Source organism: Protopterus annectens, chromosome 6.part0, assembly GCF_019279795.1.
Source record: "Protopterus annectens isolate FY-2018-M chromosome 6.part0, PAN1.0, whole genome shotgun sequence".
In the NCBI taxonomy this organism is placed as follows: Eukaryota; Metazoa; Chordata; order Ceratodontiformes; family Protopteridae; genus Protopterus; species Protopterus annectens.
In genome coordinates, this window is record NC_056737.1 from 771,973,183 (window position 1) to 771,986,610 (window position 13,428).

The following is a 13,428-nucleotide window of genomic DNA, read 5'->3' on the forward strand; positions in this document are numbered from 1 at the left end:
TCATAATACAATTTTGCTTTCATTTTTAAATCAGTACTGATCTTGTTGCACTTAATTTTTTGACTTAAAGGGACAACAGCAACTTCTCTCTAGCTCACTGTGTTTCCTCCATACAAATGGATCCCTGACTTTCCAAATACATAAACAGTGATCTAGCTTTTGTAGCATTGCTGTGCTAGCCTTTGTAGTTTATGACATGTTTCTACAAAATAGCACATAATTTTCTTTAGGCACTTCACGCACTGTTTCTTACATTTAATTGCCTACTACATTTCAAACTTTTAGCTTTTGAAAATTATTAGCAGACCTGAATTTTTAAGCCATGTTTATGATGTAGAAGATAAGGCTCCGACTTTGACCCCAGTGACTTGAGTTTGAATAACAACTTAGGCAGTGGAAGGGCTGAGAAGAGGAGGGGAGGCATGTGTGGACATTACCAAATTACCTATCGTGGGAAGAAGGAAAAAGGTGACTTTTGGTTAGTCTCTTCCCACTGCACAAGTAAAGACTTTCAAAGTATAGAATCAGCTAACAGGTTTAGTAAAATAAAAATACAGTTATACAGACAGACGTGCTCACTGGCTTAGGTAAAACAAAAAGCAATCCAGTATAACTAATGATAACTATGGTCAAAAATGCAAATAAGATGTGATCACACAAAAGAAAGGAAAGAAAATAACAGCAAATATTTGAATGCAGCTAACAGCATCTAAAATAAAAATTAATCTGTAAGGAAACATAAAGTGAATCTCAAGATATATTCAAATGACAGTAGTTTCTGCTGTTGCATTCCCATGTCCTAATTACTGTGATACCCTCTGTTTAATTTCTTTGAGTCTTTTGGGCTTCTAATACCATGACAGAACTGGACCCCATTCCTAAATCAAAGTATGGTTAAAGTTTCTAAATTATTGTTTCAGTCTTTGATGTTAGTCAAAATTGCTCTTTACAGTGCCCGCAATGTGCCCATAATTGACTCTTCCTGCATTTCATACAGAGTTACATGTACTGGTCGCTTATCTAAATAAGACTGCAAATTATTTTTTATGAGACCGAATGCTCCTACTACTGTTGGAACTGTCTGGGTATCCCTGTTCCATGCTGCCCTCGTTTCTACTTGCAAATCCTATTTTTTTTTACTTTGTGTCTCTGTGTACATAAGACAGTGTAATCAATGGGGTGTAGCAATTTCAATGATCAATGCTACTTTTGTCTTCTTTTCATGAATTGGTTTTCTCGCATCTACTTTTTGAAGTGTTGGTAATGGGTATCCCATGTGATATAAACTTCATCATTCTCTATAATGCTTTGTGGCTGATGTTTCCATTGCTTCTCAGCTACTTCAGTACTGTAATGTTTGCAGAATCTCCAATGCAACAGTCTTACCACATTATTATGCCTTTCACTATACATGTCCTCTGCCATTAGAGTATTACACCCAGGAACAAGATGTGTGAATGTTTCCTGTTTTGTTTTAAAGAACTTGCATTTGTCTGTTTCTATACATAGTCCATTTTCCTGGGCTGCTAATATTAACCTTTGATCTCTTGGTTTAAAGTCACCTCTCCTTAACCATTCCTGCCTCAGATCCTGATTGACATGAGGTTGCTCCAGGAGTTTTCTGTACTTGAAGCTATATTTATGCCTTTCCCACATTTCTAGCCTTCTCATCTGATCCTTCAACTTATGTTCTTTCTTTTGTTTTTTGGCACATTCAGTTGCTGCCTGATTTTTGTCTACTTCTGGTTTAGCTTCCATTTGTGTTTCACACCGATATGCCTTTGCTAAACTAAGCAAGGAAGTCATCATAGATTTGCTGTCTTCATTTTTATAAACTTTCACTATGTTTGGATCTGGCGAGGTCAGCAGATATGTATGCAGTCTATGATTGCAGATCTATACATGTAATTAGTTTTGAGGAGGCCCATATGTCCTTCAGAATGAGGAATATATACTCGTGGTATGCACTGATTTTTATGTATCATTTGATAAGCGTGAAGCATTTTTCTTGTTTTCCTGTCCAACTGATCCAATACTTTTTGGGGCCAGTCATCCCAAAACTGTAATGAGAACAGGAAGAGCAAATTGGTTTTATAACTTGGACTTTGTTCCTAGAAGTCAGGGCTGTTTTCAGAATTAATTTTAGTCTTCTAAAATATTCCTTACTGAATTTTGTTCACATTTGTTCATGTTTTATCGTCAGTCCTTCATCAGTTCCCAGATATTTGTACACTCCATCCTTTTCAAGTTCCTTTATATCACACACTTTCCCAGATTGATATTTTTTGTTGCTACAGCTTTCTTGCTTTAAAAGTTGTTTATGCACATTTATCAAGACCAAATGACATTTTTATATGATCTGAGGAAGTTTTGACCACTTCCAGTTGTGCTTTCAGCTCCTCATCTTATGAATTATACAGTTTTAAATCATCCACAAAAGAAGATGAGAAGCCTTTAAACTTTTTTGTTGTCTGAGAGCCAAATTATAACCATGACCTAATCTGTTAAGTAGACAGCTTAATGGTTAAGGGCAAAACAAAAGAGCAGTGTTGAGAAAGATGCTGGAATATCCCCCTATGAATTTTTTTCCCTGGAATAATAATTTGTCATTTATCATGGCTTTGCTGCAAAGCGATTTGCCATTGTTTCATGGTAATTGTAATGTAATTGATCAATGTAGGATGTGTCGTATACATCTGTAAGCACTCCTTTATGCATGAATGTAGGATGTTTTTAAAATATTTCTTTATGACTTTATTTAACAACAAAGGATACTTTGTTCCATGTGACTTTATTTTATTACTCTTTTGTTCTATTGCCATGATTGAGTTTTCTTCTAAATGACTGTAACCTATGTCAGCATCAATTCAAGTATATAGTTTATACATCATTGGAAGGTAAGTTATTGGTCTATATTTTTTAAGATAGCTTGCAAGTTCACTCTTGAGGAGGAATATCGTTTTTTTTCTGTTGTTAACCAGGGTGGTGTCATTTGTGTGCATACAAGTAGCTCTTACTTAGGGCTAAATCTTCTTGTAAAGATGTCAATACTTTTAGCCAAAAACTGGTACTGCATCTGGGCCTAGGCTTTCGAGAACTTTTCTTAATTTTGTTTCAGTTTCTCTAGCCATTACTTCATCCCATTTTATATGATGTACATTTGAACTTCTTATGGTTTCTTTTACTTCTGTCCATTCAGCATCTTTGTTACATTCTGCAGGATTTTCATAAACATTTCTCCAAAATTTATCTATTTCTTAGTTTTGGTGGTATTTCTATTCCTTTTGCTTTGTTTCCCAATTCTCTATAAAACGTTTTTGGGTCATCAGTGAATTGCTTATTTTGTACTTTTCCTTTATATTTGTCTATGTATGTATCTTCCTAGGTTTTTCTGCCTGCGCTGATATCTTTAATTTATTGTTGGTAATTGTGTACGATAGATCCTGGTCTGTTTTAATACTATGTGTTGCTTTTATCATGTCTGTCTTTCTAAGCATTTTTGTTGATATATTCCCTCATCTATACTCTTCTAACAGTGGCACTTCTTGCCTTAATTGCTTTATATTCAGTAAATGAGCAATAATGTAGTATGAGTCATCAGTGATCCTGTGTCGAAGCAGTGGCCAATCATAAACAGCACATCTACTAACAGTAGACAGGATCATACGCCAGAGCCTCTGTATGTTTGCACTGTTTTACAGTGCATGCATTAAATTCTGCACTCAATAGAACTGGTACCAGAGCAGTGAATCTCAGCTGTAATAAGAATTACAACAAAAGAAGAGACAAAATAATCCTCATGTAGTCTTGTACTGCTAAGCAATCAGAGCATTTTACACTGGGTAAGTAGCACTGATCTGTATGATATCCTGTTAAGAAAAGTGCTGCTAGATTGTGTGGGCTTCTTAACCACTTCATAAGTTCATGGACAATACATAGGCCAATTGACTGTCCAAGAGCACTGATTCCCTATGATTTGGTGCATAAACTTTATCTCTGGTCCATAAGGCCAAATTACTTTTAAAACAGTCCAGTCCTTTGAACGGTCTTACAATGTAAAGGTATGCTATTCCAGAGATGTGTAATTTTAACTGTGATGTATGTGTTTTATACTCTGGAGTGTCCCATTTTTTGTCAAGAATTTCATAGTAGGTTATAGTTTGTGCTTCAGGAATATGAATATGAAATTTAATTTTTGTTTTGTCATTTTGTATTCCAGCATTTGTATATTTAATTACATGAGGTACAGTCATATGTCAATATATCTAAGATATATATATATATATATATATATATATATATATATATATATATATATATATATACATATATATATGTATGTATATATTAGATATAGATACATACATACATGTATATAAATTAAAATACTGCTCTGCACTGTGTCACATGGGAGATGTTTTGCCTGCTGAGGCTTGCATGCTTTTACTTAAGCATTTGTCAAATGCAGTTGTGTATGTAACATAATGTGTTGCCTTCTGGCAACCCCTGCGGTGCAGTGGGTACTCTCCTAAGAAATCAGAACTGGCCATTGGCCCTACTAGTTCTTCTCACACTGTACCTCATTTGGCCCTCCAATACCTGTGTTATTAATGAGCATCCAATGCCTGTAAATTATCATATTGCAGGCATTCCAGAATCCTGTCTCCTGTATAGCATAGAAGTCACTCATTAGTTTGTGTAAATAGCATTTCACCAACGCAAAGATATATCCACTCTTGATAATCCTAGTATATTGTAGAGGATAGCAAAAGGAATATTTCATTGACCATGACAAAGCCCAGGAAATAGTTTTCTCCACCAATGTTTTTTTTGTTTCTGATCCACCTGACCTTTTTTCCTACTTCAGCTTAACTATATTATGATTTCTTTTTTAATTCAGAACATTGTTTAAAAAAAAAAAAAAAAAAAAGCGTTTCAGTAAATAAACAAGAAATAAAAGAAGGAAACAAAATGAAGTTTTCTCAGTACATCAAATACATAGGAAGGGCAAACCATCCTCCAAAAAGCAATTCAGATATTATAACTTTACTTCTATCCAGGGCTGGCCTTAGGCTAAATGGCACCTTAGGTGAAATAGTGGTCCTGCGCCCCTTAAGCCCCACTCACACCATACTCATGAAACACCCCTATTTGAGCCACACCCACAGGTAAGTCACTCCCCAAGAAAGCCACTCCAGTCATTTCCTTACATTATTTAAATGCATAGGAGGAAAAAGATACCTTGTAATATAGTTACTACCTTTGCATATGTATTTTCCACTTTAAATACCAGAGCCGGATCATAGTCAAATAGGGCCCTAGGTAGGGTAATGGACTGCCCCACCCAGAGCAGCCCCTCCTGCAGCACCCCCCCCAGCAACATCCCCCTCCTCAGCCATTCCAGTGTTCCATTATTTGGTTATTTCTCACCAGTTACTAAGCATACTGTTGTCTTATTTGCTTCTACAATGATTATAGACATTAAAACAACATAGCACAAAAACAGATAGCCATTTGCTAAACAAACAATACGGTCTCGCAATGAAAACAGACAACATGAGCAGTAAACTTCTCTGCCCTTGAAATTCACATTCATTGAAATGGCATGAAAACCCAAATTCATAGAAAATGCATCTGGCCAGTGAAGAATTAAGTTTACCTTTGGGCTGTTTTCAAAACAGACTCCTTGCACACATTTTTAGGGCCATGTATACATATATTTGTTCTTTGATTCACCTTCCTGATTGTTTTTAATTATATTCCTTGTATAATGCAGCACCACTTGTTAGAATATGCTTTAAATTTGTAGTTTTAAACATTCTTTTAATAAGCAATGAACAAAATGTATGAACCAATAACTACCCATGTCAGAAAATTTCAACCATAAAAGGCCACTCATGACCTCCGTCATTACAGTTCACCAATATTACTCGATACAGACAATCTCTGCAGAAGTAAAATAATCTGAATTCCACATTAATGAAATCTGTAACTAATGAAGAGGTTGCAACTGGAAACAACTTTATATATCAATGTTTTATCTACAAATCTAGTGCCTGCTGCCCTTGAAGAATTAATTGCCTTTATTACATTAAAAAATAATTGGTAAATTGGTAATATTGCAATAAGAAATGAGTAACAAACCAATAAGTTCATAATCACTAGGCATCTCATACAAAGGACATACTCAGGAGTGTAGAACCTCTGTCCCCCTTATAATGCACCAAATAATCAACAATCATATGGGCACTACAATATCAGCACTCTGTCCACATGGTGTGGGAGCAGAATCCACAGCTTTCTGCACAAAAGGCAATTATGCTACTAACACTGCTTTCAGATTGTACAATACGCTGTGCCATTTCATAAACAAAAAACAGCTGGTTACACATTGAAAACATTTACACTTGTTGGAGTATGTTTTAAATTAGTAGTTTTGAACATTTTTCCAGTAAGCAGGGAAACAAAATGTCTGACCCAAGAATGGTAACACTGCCCATTTCAGAACATTTTAACTATAAAAGGCCCCTCAAATTTCTGTCATTACAACCTACCAGTATCAGTCAATAAGCACAATCTCTGCAGAAGTAAAATTCAGCTGAATAATTGTACATTAAAGAGATTTGTAACTAATGAAGAGGCTGTTACTGGTAAACAACTTTACATTTCAGTGTTTTTCTACAAATTCAGTACTTGCTGCCCTTGAAGAATTAATTACCTACATTACATTAAAGAAAAAATTGGTACACTGGTAATATTGCATTAGGGAATGACTGAGAAACCGACAGCAAGTTCATAGTTACTAAGCATCTTATACAAAGGAGGGCACACTAAGGAATGCAGGACCCTATCCCCCATTAAAAAGCAACAAATAATCAGCAACTAGGGCATTACATACCATGTCTGCATACCTCTCAACCTCTTAGCACAAGAAGTCTGAACAAAGCCTAGAATAATGGGGTATGCATATCTCTCAACCTAGTAGTGCAAGATATCTGGACACAGCCTAACATGATGTGGACGCAAAGGCCGAAAATACTTTTTTAACTTAGAAAGTTGGTAGAACAAGAAGATTTGAGTTAACTTGCATTTCTTTTTTTTTTTTTTAAATGTTTTTAATTTTTTGTTATAACAAGAATAGTAACAGTAATAACATATTTACACTGAAAACTGAAACAAATTATTTACAAAGTCCATAACAAGGAAATACTTCTATATACGTTCAGGAAATCATCTAATACTTTTTTAGTAATGATTGCAACTTTTCCCAAGCAATTAATGTGTGTGTTAAATTCTTTGTATTCATTTTTAACCTAGATATTTCTTTTTCACATAAGGTCCTGGCTAAATAAATAAATTCATTTCTCAAAGATATAGAAGAGTTAGTCTTCCAATTTTTTTGTCACAACCTTTCTTGCTACTACAAGTATTGACCAAAGAAGGTGTGTTTGAGATCTGAGTATGATTTCTGGTACTGGTACATTAAATAAAATGAGTGAACTTGAAATTTCACAATTATCATTCCATAAGGCCTTACAGAAACATTCAAATTCCTTCCAGAATTGGGATAACATATTACATGCAACAATCATATGAAACCAGTCAGCTTCTGTAGCTTTACACCTCCAACATTTCATATATTTGTTTTGTACATATTTGCAATTCTTTGAGGTGTATAATAACTTCTGTGGAGGAATTTTCACATGTATATTTTCCAGTAAGGAGAAATTGTTGATTTTGTACTGATTTTAGAAGTAATTTCTTGTTTTTAGTAGTAAATTCTCTATTATTTATTTTGGTGGAGTATTCCCAAAAAGAAGCATTCGTGGAATTATTATCAGATCTAATGACTTTATATATTAGGGATATAAATGAGGTGCCTTTCAAAGAACCATCAATTATATTAGTCAAACAGTTCTAGTGTTTTAGGTATGTTGTTTCCATGGGTTTGTAAGGAAAATATAGTTTTGTTATATATAATTTCTCTGCAGGTTTGTATGTCTATCCAGTTATTATTATGTAGGCTGTATCTGGTAATTAGATGGTTAGCTTATAAATTCCATTAATGGATAAGAACTGGTTCCAGTATATTGTCATTATTTTTAAATTCAAGCATTTTATTTTTATCAAAAGATATTAAACATTCATTACTATAAGCAATAGGAAAAATGAATATTAATAAGCTTTTAATTGACTGGTTAGATTGGGTGATTTTCATGAAATTTGCTATTATTAGACTGATAAAGGAGCAAGATTTTAACTTCTGCTTATCTTGTATGTATATTTTTAAAGACCAAATAAGGTATTTTTGTGTATTGTAGTTAGAGGGTCAGTTAATGTTCTATTATTGTTTAATAAAATTTTTTCATATAATAGTTTCCAATATGAATTATGTGAGGGGTTTAACCATAAAAGGATTATATTAAAAATAGAAGCATTTACATAATATTCAATATTAGGAAAACTAATACCTCCTCCTTCCCAACTTGCCACATGTCTTTGTAAAGATATTCTGGGTTTTTGAGGATACCACAGAAATTTTAGTAAGTTATTACTAATTTTTTTTAATATTTTCTTGGTTGGGGGAATGATTAAAGACTGACTTATATAAAGAATTTTAGGTAACACTATCATTTTAATTAGCATTAGTCTGTCCTCAGAAGTAAAATAAAGTTTGCTCCAATTATTTGTGAGATTAATAATTAGATTTGTTAAGATATTATAGTTTGTAGTAATTGTATTCTTAAGAGTGGAATTAATTTGATCAGACAGGTATTTAATTTGTGTATTGTCCCAGTTAAAGCATTTATAACTTTTCATTTTCATAGTCATTTCTTTATTTATTAACAAAGTCTGGGTCTTGTTATGATTAAATTTTAGTCCAGATAAACCTTCAAATAAATCTAAAGTGTTAAGTAGCTGATCTAAAGATGTATCAATGTCTCCACTAGTTAGTAACAAATCATCCACAAATAGCTGAATCTTTGGAACTATGTTACTATTTAAATTATAGCCTTTAATGTGAACATTATTTCTATATAGTTGGCTAGTGGTTCTACAGCTAGAGCGAAAATTAAAGGGGAAAGAGGGCAACCTCGTTTTGTTCCTTTTGTAAGTTTAAATGAGGGGGATAAGAAAGAGCCTATCTTTACAAAAGAAACAGAGTCTTTATAAAGGTTTCTAATTAATTTTATAAAATTTAGAGAAAATTTATAGTGTTGTAAAGCTTTAAATAGATAGGACCAACTCAGTGAATCAAAGGCTTTGTTTATGTCTAGACTCATTATTGTTAATTTGTTTTTATTTTTATTAGCTAAATCTATAAGAGTCAGAAGTCTTATTATATTATCTTGGACTTTTCTGTGTTTAATAAAACCCGTCTGATCTTCTTCTATTAGGCTAGGTATAATGGAATTGATTCTGTTTGATATTATGCTCATGAAAATCTTATAATCTATATTTAATAGAGATATGGGCCTATAGGAGGAACAGGAAGTAGGATCTTTATCAGGTTTAAGTATGGGAGAGATTAATGAATATCTCCATGATGGTGGGATATTATAAGTAGTTTTGATTTGCCGAAATGTGTTTAGTGGTATTTTTAAGGTATTATCAGGAAGGATTTTGTATATTTCAGGAATTAAACCATCTAGCCCTGGTGCTTTATTAGTTTTTAAGTTGTTTATTTCATTTTTTAGTTCTGTAAATGTGAAAGGTCTATCAATTTTAGCAATATTCCCAGGGGATAAGATCTTTAGAATATTATCAGATAAAAATTTGTCTAGATTTATATTTTCATTTATTGGTTTGAGAGTATTTATATTCTCATAATGTTTTTTGAAACCTTGTAGTATGGAATTTAAATTTGTAGCTTTTATTTTTCTCATATTTTCAACATATGTAATTTCTTTTATGTGATTTCTTTCTTTCAAGTACTTTGAGCGTACTGAAATTCTATGCAGACTTTTAGGATTGATAGAGTATGAACATAAATTTTCTCTAGATTTATAGATATTTTGTGTTACAATACATTTTGATATCCGTTGTTTAATTTATTTATATTGTCTAAGACTTTCTTATCATTTGGTGTTAGATTACCTTTTAAGTTATCTAATTCAGTTTGAATATCTTGTAGTCTTTTATCCCATTCCTTTGTTTTTTGCATATACCACATTTTAACTTTTCCATATAATACAACTTTGAGGGTGTCCCATAGAATTGTATCCGGTACTTCTCCATTGTTATTTCTTTCTAAAACCTGATTAATTTCTGATAACATCCATACTTGATGGCCTTTTATTTTCATAATATAAGCTGGTATTCTTTGGCAATGTATTAAGGGTTCAGTTTGAAAAGTTATACTAAAAGTAATGGTATTATGATCAGAAAGGGGACAAGATATTAATAATACATTATCTATTTTTGATTGTAAAGAATTTGACACTAAGACTTTATCTATATTAGTTTGTGCCCCAAACCTATATGAATAGTGAGAGAACTTTAGGCAAGAGGGAAGTTTTATATGGTATATGTGTTTTAAATTTCTTGTATTGATATAATTATGTAGGTGTTTTGCTACAGGGGAGGTCTTGAAGGTTTTAGAACTCGTAGTTTCATCAGATGAAAGAATACAATTAAAATCCCCTGCGACTATCATTTCTCCTATAGAATGTAAAGTTGTAATGTCTAAGTATTTATTTACTGACTTTGTACCAATTCTAGGGATCCAGTAAGAGTTTATGAGTGTATAGTATTTCCTTTCAAGCTTAATTACTACTAAAGTTAACATACCCTCTTTGTCTATGTATGAGTTTACAATTTCAGGAAGCCTTAGACTTTTTTTCCAAAGAATTAGTACACCTCTTCTTTTGTAATTAAATTGGGAACTAGTCAATATTTTATAGTTTTTTAGTGTTAGCTTATTTAAGTCTTGGGATATTAAATGCGTCTCCTGAAGAAATACTATATCAGCCTTATGTAAAGAAAGGTATGTATTAATGCTTGCTCTTTTAATATGGTTATTTAGTCCATTAACATTCAATGATAGACAATTATACATTAAGACCATTTAATATGTATAATAGTTCAAAATAGCTATAGTGATTTCCTAGGGGATTAACCTTGTATTGCATTTCTGAAAGATATGAAGTCTGAAAACCATTTAGGTGACTTCAGTTCTATGATTTACCACAGAACCACAAATTTTATGGGAACAAAACTACAATGCTAAATCTGGACAGTTGAGAGGTATGTTGCACAGACACACACACACACGCACACGCAGCTACTCTCTCACATAGCAATACACACACACATACCTACTATCTCACAAAGTAACGCACACATACCTTCTTTTTTATACAGCAACTATTAACTAGCTTAAATTCCACACATTCCTACTCTCTCATACAACACACAGACATGCACCTTCTCTCTCATACCTACTCTCTCACACAGTAACACACACACATAATTTCTCTCTCATACAAATAGAATGACTAATTTAAATTACACACACACACACACACACACACTCTTTCTCTCACATACAGACACCTAGTTTAAACTACACAGACACACACATACATTTACCTTCTTTTTAAACCGAACCGCCACACACATGGAATTAACCCTTCTCTTAACTGAAGTGCTAGTTTAATTTCTGCATGCAACTGTAGAATGTCTTTACATCCACTTTGGCATGCGTGCATGTGAAGCACGCATGTTCCTCCCTTAAGGAGAAGACTCCACTAACGTGGAGTGAAGATTTTTTTGTTGTTGTTAATTGTTGAAGCCTCCTGGCCAACCTGCAGGTATAAAATTGAGAAGGCACTTGCCTATTCCCCTCACCCTCACCCTATGATTCTGGTCCCCTATGATTTATTTTTTTATTTTAATTAATTCACTTTTCTTATTATGCATTTGCATAAAAAGAAAAGTAAATTAATTAAAATTAATAAATAAATAAACACAAATTGTGCCCTTTTTAGAGGCTGGCCTGTATGGCACCCTAGACGGTCACCTCGTTCACCTATGCCTAAGGTCGGCCGTGCTTCTTTGTCAACCCCATATACACATACAACTCCCAGATTTTTTTCTGAATTTGTTGAGTCAGGAACTAAGATTCATAGATGATCAGTCCATTTGTTTCCTGGTGTAAGAGATAGGTATTAGGGAGTAACTGTTTTGCAAGGTATGTGGATCCCCACTGCTTTATTCCTTCCTCATGGTGAGAGCATGGTTCCAAAAGCATGTCATCCTGGCTTGTGCATTACATATCCACTGTGATATCTGCTGCATTCTGCAGTACCCCAGTTTACCAAGTGGGGTCAGCAGTGCAGTAGATTTAGCTGCTTCCTCCCTACCAGGATGAGTGAATTGGCATCAGCTACTCACTTCCACCCTCCTGGTCTAGTCCTTCCAGTGACTTGAACCATCAGTAAAACTCTGGTAACCAGAGGATCCATCAGACATAGGTCTCAACCTGTTAAGAGGTTACTGTGAAACACAGACCCTGACAATGTGTGACAGACAAGCAAAATGTGGAACACCCTTTTTTCACACTGTGTGAAAACTTACCATTTCCAAGGTGCCAGGCTGAAACTGTCTTTTAAGCAAAATCAGCAAGTTGAAGTATATAGCAACCAAGAATTAACACTTTACACATGTAAAATTATTTTATAAAACACAGCGTGTAACTGAAGTCAAAAATTTATTGTATAATCTGAAAAACACTACCATAACTAAGTATGCAGTCAATAACAAATCATTCACTTACAGCCAGAAAGCAAAAGCAGCAACTCTGCTTAAGCCTGAGCTCTCGTAACTTATTTATTTATTTATTTATTTATTTTAAATTTGTTGACCGGGAGTGTCCGACTGGACGTGGGTCTATTTTCAGCGGAGGCCCGGGGAGAAAAGCTCCACAGTAAAATAAACAGACAGTAGTTACATTGGATTACATAGCGATTAACAATTTAACATAGAAATTACTTACAACATATTTACAGATGAAGAACATAGTACATCAGTAGACAACTAGAATCTTTATCTGTGAAGTACATAACAGGCATTAACAAATGTAACAATGAGAAGTTCCTGCTGTATAATAAGTACTAGGCCTATGAGCATCTGAGCTTGCTATCATCAAGGTAGTTAGTGGAGGTGAAAAAAAGGTAGTAGTTGGATGGGGTGGATGATATTAGAGTGGGAGTTGCAAGGGCATAGCCAGCATGTTTTTAGGTGCGCTTTTAATAAAGTTTTGAAGTTGGTGCATGATGGTACGGAGGTAATTGTGGGTGGGAGTGAGTTCCATAATTTGGCTATGGCGCAAGAGAATAGTGCTTCACCAGCAGAGTTATTGGCTTTAGTGATCTGCAGGTGATTTTTGTTGCTGGATCTTAGTTGTCTGGTGGTGCGATAGGGTTG

General features: G+C 33.9%; 1 protein-coding gene across 1 annotated transcript in view; it reads left to right on the plus strand.

The window, feature by feature from the left end:
• The window catches only part of KIAA0586 (KIAA0586 ortholog), a 4,394,667-nt gene that overhangs the window by 2,344,946 nt on the left and 2,036,293 nt on the right, over positions 1-13,428 (plus strand). The window lies entirely within an intron of this gene.